General features: G+C 41.4%; 1 long non-coding RNA gene across 1 annotated transcript; it reads left to right on the forward strand.

Annotated features, from left to right (window-relative positions):
- Positions 1 to 969: 969 nt before the first annotated feature.
- On the forward strand, positions 970 to 6,912 carry LOC116559178. Its single transcript, XR_004272362.1, has 3 exons — positions 970 to 1,109; positions 5,834 to 5,843; positions 6,873 to 6,912. It is a non-coding gene; the product is annotated as an uncharacterized LOC116559178 (long non-coding RNA).
- Positions 6,913 to 8,078: the final 1,166 nt, after the last annotated feature.

Below are 8,078 nucleotides of genomic sequence, written 5' to 3' on the forward strand. Positions count from 1 at the left end.
CTCCAGTCAAATCTGGCATTGGTCTTACTAAGAAAGTGCTCTAGAAACTCTCTTTATCATTGCTTTTCAGCTAGAGTCAGGACTCCAGATCTGTCTTCAGAATTCTGAGTGGATGGCCTCCTCTAGAGAATGACTAGGCTTTTCCCCAGGAAATACGGAAATGATTCCCTTCTCTCTACTACTGGTGAGCCAGGTACTTAGTAGACCCTTGAGAAACTGGACTTGGGAGTTGGGGGTAATGGTTTTTATTTTTCCATTTGTTCTAGGCGTATTTTTCATGTCTAAAAGATGGCCTTATATTCTGATCATTTGACATCAATTTTTAACACATGCATGTATTGTCTGGTAAGTGACATGTGGCTTCTGGTGATTTAAATAAACTATTGTTCTACTGTAATTCCTTTACAGTTGCCCAAATCTAGATTTTAATATCTTCAACATGCAGGTAGAATGAAAAAAATCTCTTTAAAGAAGCAGCCACTGCTTCTTCCTGCTGCAATTCATTTTGTAGCCCAGAGCTTAATCTAATCTTCCTTCCACATGATCCGTTGAACTTTTGGAACTTCAGATCTGTATTAGAAAAGGAATTATAAGAACAGTCATATGTTCAGCTCTTATTAGGCTTTGCTGTAATCTCTTTATGCTGAAGAAAGAAGAGGAAGGCTTTTCTTATGTTACTGTTGTTCCTGTGTAATATCCTCTCTTGTGGATTCATAATTAAGGCAACAATATGCATTAATAAGCATTTTCTACCAATTTATAACTTACCAGGTGATTTTATACTTATTACCTCATCTGATCCTTATCATCACTCTTGAGTATGATAGTATCATTATTGCCTTTCTATAGTCAAGGAAACTGAAGCACAAAGAGGTTATCTGCTCAAATATAGTTCAGGGCTCATTTGATTGCAAAGCCAGAAGCACAAATCCAATTACAGGTTTTGATCGACTTATGACCTATGCAACTTACGACCATTCGACTTTACGACCACAATCACTAGCCACGACTGCTCCGCGTCTGGCAGCACAAGCATTGCCCAGCTGGGCATACGACAGTGCGGACCAGCTTCCGGCAGCACTACCATCTCCGCCTGCACCATTTCAGCTGTTATCCCAGATGATACAAATGGCATAAAATGAACAAAGAAAATTATGATATATAACAATAATGAAAGAAAATTATGATAAAAGGTGACAAAGATTTTTATTTTTATATTTTTCCCCATTTATTTATTTTATTGCATTTTAGGTTTTGGGGTACATGCAAAATTGTTGCATAGGTACACACATGGCAGTGTGATTTGCTGCCTTCCTCCCCATCACCTACATCTGGCATTTCTCCCCTTGCTATCTCTCTCCAACTCCCCACCCCTCACCGTCCCTCCCCTATTTCCCCCCAACTGACCCCAGTGTGTAGTGCTCCCCTCCCTGTGTCCATGTGTTCTCATTGTTCAACACCCGCCTATGAGTGAGAACATGCGGTGTTTGATCTTCTGCTCTTCTGTCAGTTTACTGAGAATGATGGTTTCCAGGTTCATCCATGTCCCTACAAAGGACCCAAACTCATCGTTTTTGATGGCTGCATAATATTCCATGGTGTCTATGTGCCACATTTTCCCTATCCAGTCTATCGTCGATGGGCATTTGGGTTGGTTCCAGGTCTTTGCTATTGTAAACAGTGCTGCAATGAACATTCGTGTGCACGTGTCCTTATAGTAGAACGATTTGTAATCCTTTGGATATATACCCAGTAATGGGATTGCTGGGTCAAATGGAATTTCTATTTCTAGGTCCTTGAGGAATCACCACACTGTCTTCCACAATGGTTGAACTAATTTACACTCCCACCAACAGTGCAAAAGTGTTCCTATTTCTCCACATCCTCTCCAGCATCTGCTGTCTCCAGATTTTTTAATGCTCACCATTCTAACTGGCGTGAGATGGTATCTCAATGTAGTTTTGATTTGCGTTTCTCTGATGACCAGTGATGGTGAGCATTTTTTCATATGTTTGTTGGCCTCATATATGTCTTCTTTTGTAAAGTGTCTGTTCATATCCTATGCCCACTTTTGAATGGGCTTGTTAGTTTTTTCTTGTAAATCTGTTTTAGTTCTTTGTAAATTCTGGATATCAGCCCTTTGTCAGATGGGTAAACTGCAAAACTTTTTCCCATTCTGTAGGTTGCTGATTTACTCTAATGACTGTTTCTTTTGCTGTGCAGAAGCTGTAGAGTTTGATTAGGTCTCATTTGTCTATTTTGGCTCTTGTTGTCTATGCTTTTGGTGTTTTGGTCATGAAGTCTTTGCCTACACCTATGTCCTGAATGGTTTTGCCTAGATTTTCTTCTAGGGTTTTTATGGTGTTAGGTCTTATGTTTAAGTCTTTAATCCATCTGGAGTTAATTTTAGTGTAAGGTGTCAGGAAGGGGTCCAGTTTCTGCTTTCTGCACATGGCTAGCCAGCTTTCCCAACACCATTTATTGAACAGGGAATCCTTTCCCCATTGCTTGTTTTTGTCTGGTTTGTCAAAGATCAGATGGTTGTAGATATGTTGTGTTGCCTTTGAGACCTCTGTTCTATTCCATTGGTCTATATCTCTGTTTTGGTAGCAGTACCATGCTGTTTTGATTACTGTAGCCTTGTAGTATAGTTTGAAGTCCGATAGTGTGATGCCTCCCGCTTTGTTCTTTTTGCTTAGAATTGACTTGGCTATGCGGGCTCTCTTTTGGTTCCATATGAAGTTTAAGGTGATTTTTTCCAGTTCTGTGAAGAAGGTCATTGGTAGCTTGATGGGGATAGCCTTGAATCTGTAAATTACTTTGGGCAGTATGGCCATTTTCACGATATTGATTCTTCGTAACCATGAACATGGAATGTTTCTCCATCTGTTTGTGTTCTCTCTTATTTCGTTGAGCAGTGGCTTGTAGTTCTCCTTGAAGAGGTCCTTTACGTTCCTTGTTAGTTGTATTCCTAGGTATTTTATTCTCTTTGTGGCAATTGTGAATGGAATTTTGTTCTTGATTTGGCTCTCTTTAAGTCTGTTATTGGTGTATAGGAATGCATGTGATTTTTGCACATTGATTTTGTATCGTGAGACTTTGCTGAAGTTGCTTATCAGTTTCAGGAGATTTTGGGCTGAGATGATGGGGTCTTCTAGATATACAATCATGTCGTCTGCAAATAGAGACAATTTGACTTCCTCCTTTCCTATTTTAATACCCTTTATTTCTTTTTCTTGCCTGATTGCTCTGGATAGAACTTCTAATACTATATTGAATAGCAGTGGTGAGAGAGGGCATCCTTGTCTGGTGCCACATTTCAAGGGGAATGCTTCCAGTTTTTGCCCATTCAGTATGATATTGGCTGTTGGTTTGACATAAATAGCTTTTATTATTTTGAGATACGTTCCATCAATACCTAGCTTATTTAGGGTTTTTAGCATAAAGGGCTGTTGAATTTTGTCAAAGGCCTTCTCTGCATCAATTGAGATAATCATGTGGTTTTTGTCTTTGGTTCTGTTTATGGGGTGAATTACGTTTATAGACTTGCGTATGTTGAACCAGCCTTGCATCCCTGGGATGAAGCCTACTTGATCATGGTGGATAAGATTTTTGATGTGCTGTTGCAATCGGCTTGTCAGTATTTTATTGAAGATTTTTGCATCTATGTTCATCATGGATATTGGCCTGAAGTTTTCTTTTCTTGTTGAGTCTCTGCCAAGTTTTGGAATCAGGATGACGTTGGTCTCATAAAATGATTTGGGAAGAATTCCCTCTTTTTGTATTGTTTGGAATAGTTTCAGAAGGAATGGTACCAGCTCCTCTTTGTATGTCGGGTAGAATTCGGCTGTGAACCCGTCTGGACCTGGGCTTTTTTTGGGTGGTAAGCTCTTAATTGCTGCCTCAACTTCAGACCTTGTTATGGTCTGTTCAGGGTTTGAACTTCTTCCTGGTTTAGGCTTGGGAGGAGGCAAGTGTCCAGGAATTTATCCATTTCTTCCAGGTTTATTAGTTTATGTGCATAGAGTTGTTTGTAATAATCTCTGATGATGGTTTGAATTTCTGTGGAATCTGTGGCGATATCCCCTTTATCGTTTTTTATGCATCAATTTGGTTATTCTCTCTTTTCTTTTTTATTAATCTGGCTAGTGGTCTGTCTATTTTGTTGATCTTTTCAAAAAACCAGCTCCTGGATTTATTGATTTTTTGAAGGGTTTTTTGTGTCTCTATCTCCTTCAGTTCTGCTCTGATCTTAGCTATTTCTTGTCTTCTGCTAGACTTTGAGTTTTTTTGATCTTGCTCCTCTAGCTCTTTCAGTTTTGATGATAGGGTGTCAATTTTTGATCTCTCCTTGCTTCTCATGTGGGCACTTATTGCTATATATTTTCCTCTAGAGACTGCTTTAAATGTGTCCCAGAGATTCTGGTATGTTGTGTCTTCATTCTCTTTGGTTTTGAAGAACATCTTTATTTCTGTCTTCATTTCATTGTTTATCCAGTCAACATTCAAGAGAAAGTTGTTCAGTTTCCATGAAGCTGTGTTGTTCTGGGTTAGTTTTTGAATTCTGAGTTTGACTTGATTGCACTGTGGTCTGAGAGACTGTTTGTTACGATTTCTGTTCTTTTGCATTTGCTGAGGAGTGATTTACTCCCAATTATGTGGTCAATTTCAGAGTAGGTGTGATGTGGTGCTGAGAAGAATGTATATTCTATGGATTTGGGGTGGAGAGTTCTGTAAATGTCTATTAGGTTTGCTTGGTCCAGGTCTGAGTTCAAGTCCTGGATATCCTTGTTAATTTTCTGTCTGGTTGGTCTGTCTAATGTTGACAATGGGATATTAAAGTCTCCCACTATTATTGTGTGGGAGTCTAAGTCTCTTTGTAAGTCATTAAGAACTTGCCTTATGTATCTGGGTGCTCCTGTATTGGGTGCGTATATATTTAGGATCATTAGCTCTTCTTGTTGCATTGATCCTTTTACCATTATGTAATGTCCCTCTTTGTCTCTTATGATCTTTGTTGCTTTAAAGTCTAATTTATCAGAGATGAGAATTGCAACTCCTGCTATTTTTTGCTCTCCATTTGCTTGGCAAATCTTCCTCCATCCCTTTATTTTGAGCTTTTGTGTATCCTTGCATGTGAGATGGGTTTCCTGAGATTATATTCCTTTCTATTTTGTCCATTCTTGTTAGCATTTCATCAAATCTTTTTTCAAGGTTCTTAGTTTCTTTGCATTTGGTTAGAACATGTTCTTTAAGTTAACAGAAATTTCTTACTACCCACCTTCTGAAGTCTGATTCTGTCATTTCATCGCACTCGTTCTACTTCCAACCTTGTTCCCTTGCTGGTGAGGAGTTGTGATCCCTTTTAGGAGGAGAGGTGTTCTGGTTTCGGGTGTTTTCATCCTTTTTGCACTGGTTTCTTCCCATCTTTAAGGATTTATCCACCTGTTGACTTTGTAGTTGCTGGCTTTCATATTGGGGTCAAATATTTCAGATTGACGTTCTGTTTGTTGATGATGAGGTTATTTCTGTTTCTTGGTTTTCCTTCTGACAGTCTGGCTCCTCTGCTGTAGGTCTGCTGAGGTTCACTCCAGGCCCTGCTTGCCTGGGGTTCATCTGCAGCAGCTGCTGAACAGTAACGGTTGTTACCAGGTTTCTTCTGCTGCTATCTTTGTCCCAGAAGGATACCCGCCTAGTTTCAATCTGATCTCTCCTTTATGAGGTGGCTCTTTGGATATATAGGGGTCAGGGAGCTGCTTGAGGAGATGGTCTCTTCTTTATAGGAGCTCAAATGGTGAGCTGTGAGCTCTGTTCATTCAGAGCTGCTGGGCAGGTACGTTTAGGTCTGCTGCAGCAGAACTCATAAACTGCTTTTTGTTCCCAGGTGCTCTGTCCCAGGGATTTAGGGCTTTATGAGTTTTGGTTATGCTGCTGACTTCTCTCTCTTTTTTTTTTTCCTTCAGACCTGCCCTGCCCAGCAATGAGGCAGCCTAGTCACTGTCGGCCTATAGCAGCTTTGCTGAGCTGCTGTGGGCTCCGCCCCGCTGCCGAGTGAACTTCCCAGCAGTCCTGTTTATATGGGTGTAGTTAGAACTGCTTTGGCGATGGTGGCCCGCCTCTGTTGAGGTGGAGTCTCTCTGCAGTGGTGGGTTGCCTTGGCAACAGCAGGCTGCCTCAGCAATGGCGGGTTGCCTTGGCAACGACGGGCTGCCTCGGTAATGGCGGACGCCCCTCCCCCACAGAGCTGGACCGTCCCGGGCTCAGCTGCGCTTGCTGTGAAACTCTCAATCCAGAGTTTCTGGTTGCTGTTCTTTTGTGGGGGTGGGACCAGCCGAGCCTGATCGCCTGGCTCCCTGCCTCAGAGCCTTTTTTGAGTTGGTGTTCCAGTCGCCTGTTGAAGAGGCGCCGGGGTCTGTTTGTTTTCCCCTGCGGCCACTCACTGCGCTGGCTTGAACAGCGGCACTGAGGTTTGTGGCACTTTTTTATTTTATATTTTTTATTTTTTTGCCCTGCAATCTACTGTCCTGATTCTCTGCTCAGTCCCCTTTTTAAACAGACGAATGGGCGACTTCCCATGGCTCCAATCGCCAGCCAAAAGGGCACCCGGACTGGTGTATTTTGTATGGAGAACCGCTGCTCTGGGGCGCCGACAAAGCAGCCGTGCGGGGCCGAAACAGCCACGCTGGTGACCTGTGGAGCTCCTCCACCTGGGAATTTCCTAGTCTGTGGGCAATAAAAATGCGGCATCCACTCACCCTCTGCGCTTTTACTGGGAGCTGCAATCCTGAGCTGTTCCTAAACGGCCATCTTGGATCCTCTCTCTGACAAAGATTTTTATAACATCATTTCACAGTACTGTACATACAGTATAGCCTACTCAACTTACGACCAAATTGTGTTACAACTGGTCTGTCGGAACCAATCGTGGTCTAAGTCGAGCACTAGCTGTACTTTAAGAAAAAGTGGGAATTTATTAACTTGCATAACTATAATGTCCAAGGGTAGGACCAGCTTCAGGCACAGATGAATTCACGTGCTCCAATGATATTGTCAGACTCATCCACTATCTCTGGGCTCTGTTTTCTCTATGTTGGCTTTTTCCCTAGTAGATTCTTCCCAGATAGTGTCTAGATGGCCGCCTATGGCTCCAGTATATGTCCTAGCAATTTAACAACCCAAAAAGAAAAACTTCTATTTCCTAATTATTTTACCCAAATTGCCAAGACTGTCTGCTTCTTTTGCCCACTGCACCTGTCATTAGGAAATGGAATGTTCTGATTAGCAGGCCTTGGGGTGGAGTGAGGTCAGCCCTACCACATGATCTGAACTGAGAGTAGGGGAATGGGGTTACTTAAAATGAAACAAGGTGATGTTTGCAGAAGGAAACATGAACAAGAGGCAGATTGGAATGCCAGCTCTCTGCCGTACCAAGTCAGGTGGCTAACAAGTGGTAGCGAAGGCTGCAGCCCATTTGCTGGTGTTCATCCCGGAATGCTAGAACATGACATCCAAACTCTAGGAGTCTTTGCAGGAAATCTGAAGAAAGACTAGAAACCACAGCCTCTGCAGAGATTCTCAAATCATGCTCTCTGATCCCCAACCCTTAGTGTTTTGACCACTAGAGTATTTGGATTAAACGTTATCCTCAGAATTAATATATACATAGACATACACACATACGTAATGGCTTATTTACATGACCACTTTCCAAACACATATGTATAGCTATGATTAGTAAAATATAAATTCATTTTAAAACATCCCTAAATTCACGGTGGTTTTTAGTCCTTACGTACATGCTTAATATATATTAAAAGGTTATTATCCTTTGTGCAGTGTTTTCAGAAAATTTTCCTCATTAGAACAGCATCTTTAAACACAAATTACTTAGGAAGTCTTGGAATATTGAAAGAACTCAAAGACAAGGGTTAGAAACTCATATCTGACACTATTTCTAGGGATGAAATTTTTCTTGGACTTCAGTTTCCTGATCTGTACTCTGAGGATAGATTGTCCTGCCCACAAAGCTTGTAGTGAGGTTCATGTGGGGGAATGTCACTGGAACTCTTAAGAAATAT

Source organism: Sapajus apella, unplaced genomic scaffold (assembly GCF_009761245.1).
Source record: "Sapajus apella isolate SASKATOON/1434 unplaced genomic scaffold, GSC_monkey_1.0 scaffold23, whole genome shotgun sequence".
Classification (NCBI taxonomy): domain Eukaryota; kingdom Metazoa; phylum Chordata; class Mammalia; order Primates; family Cebidae; genus Sapajus; species Sapajus apella.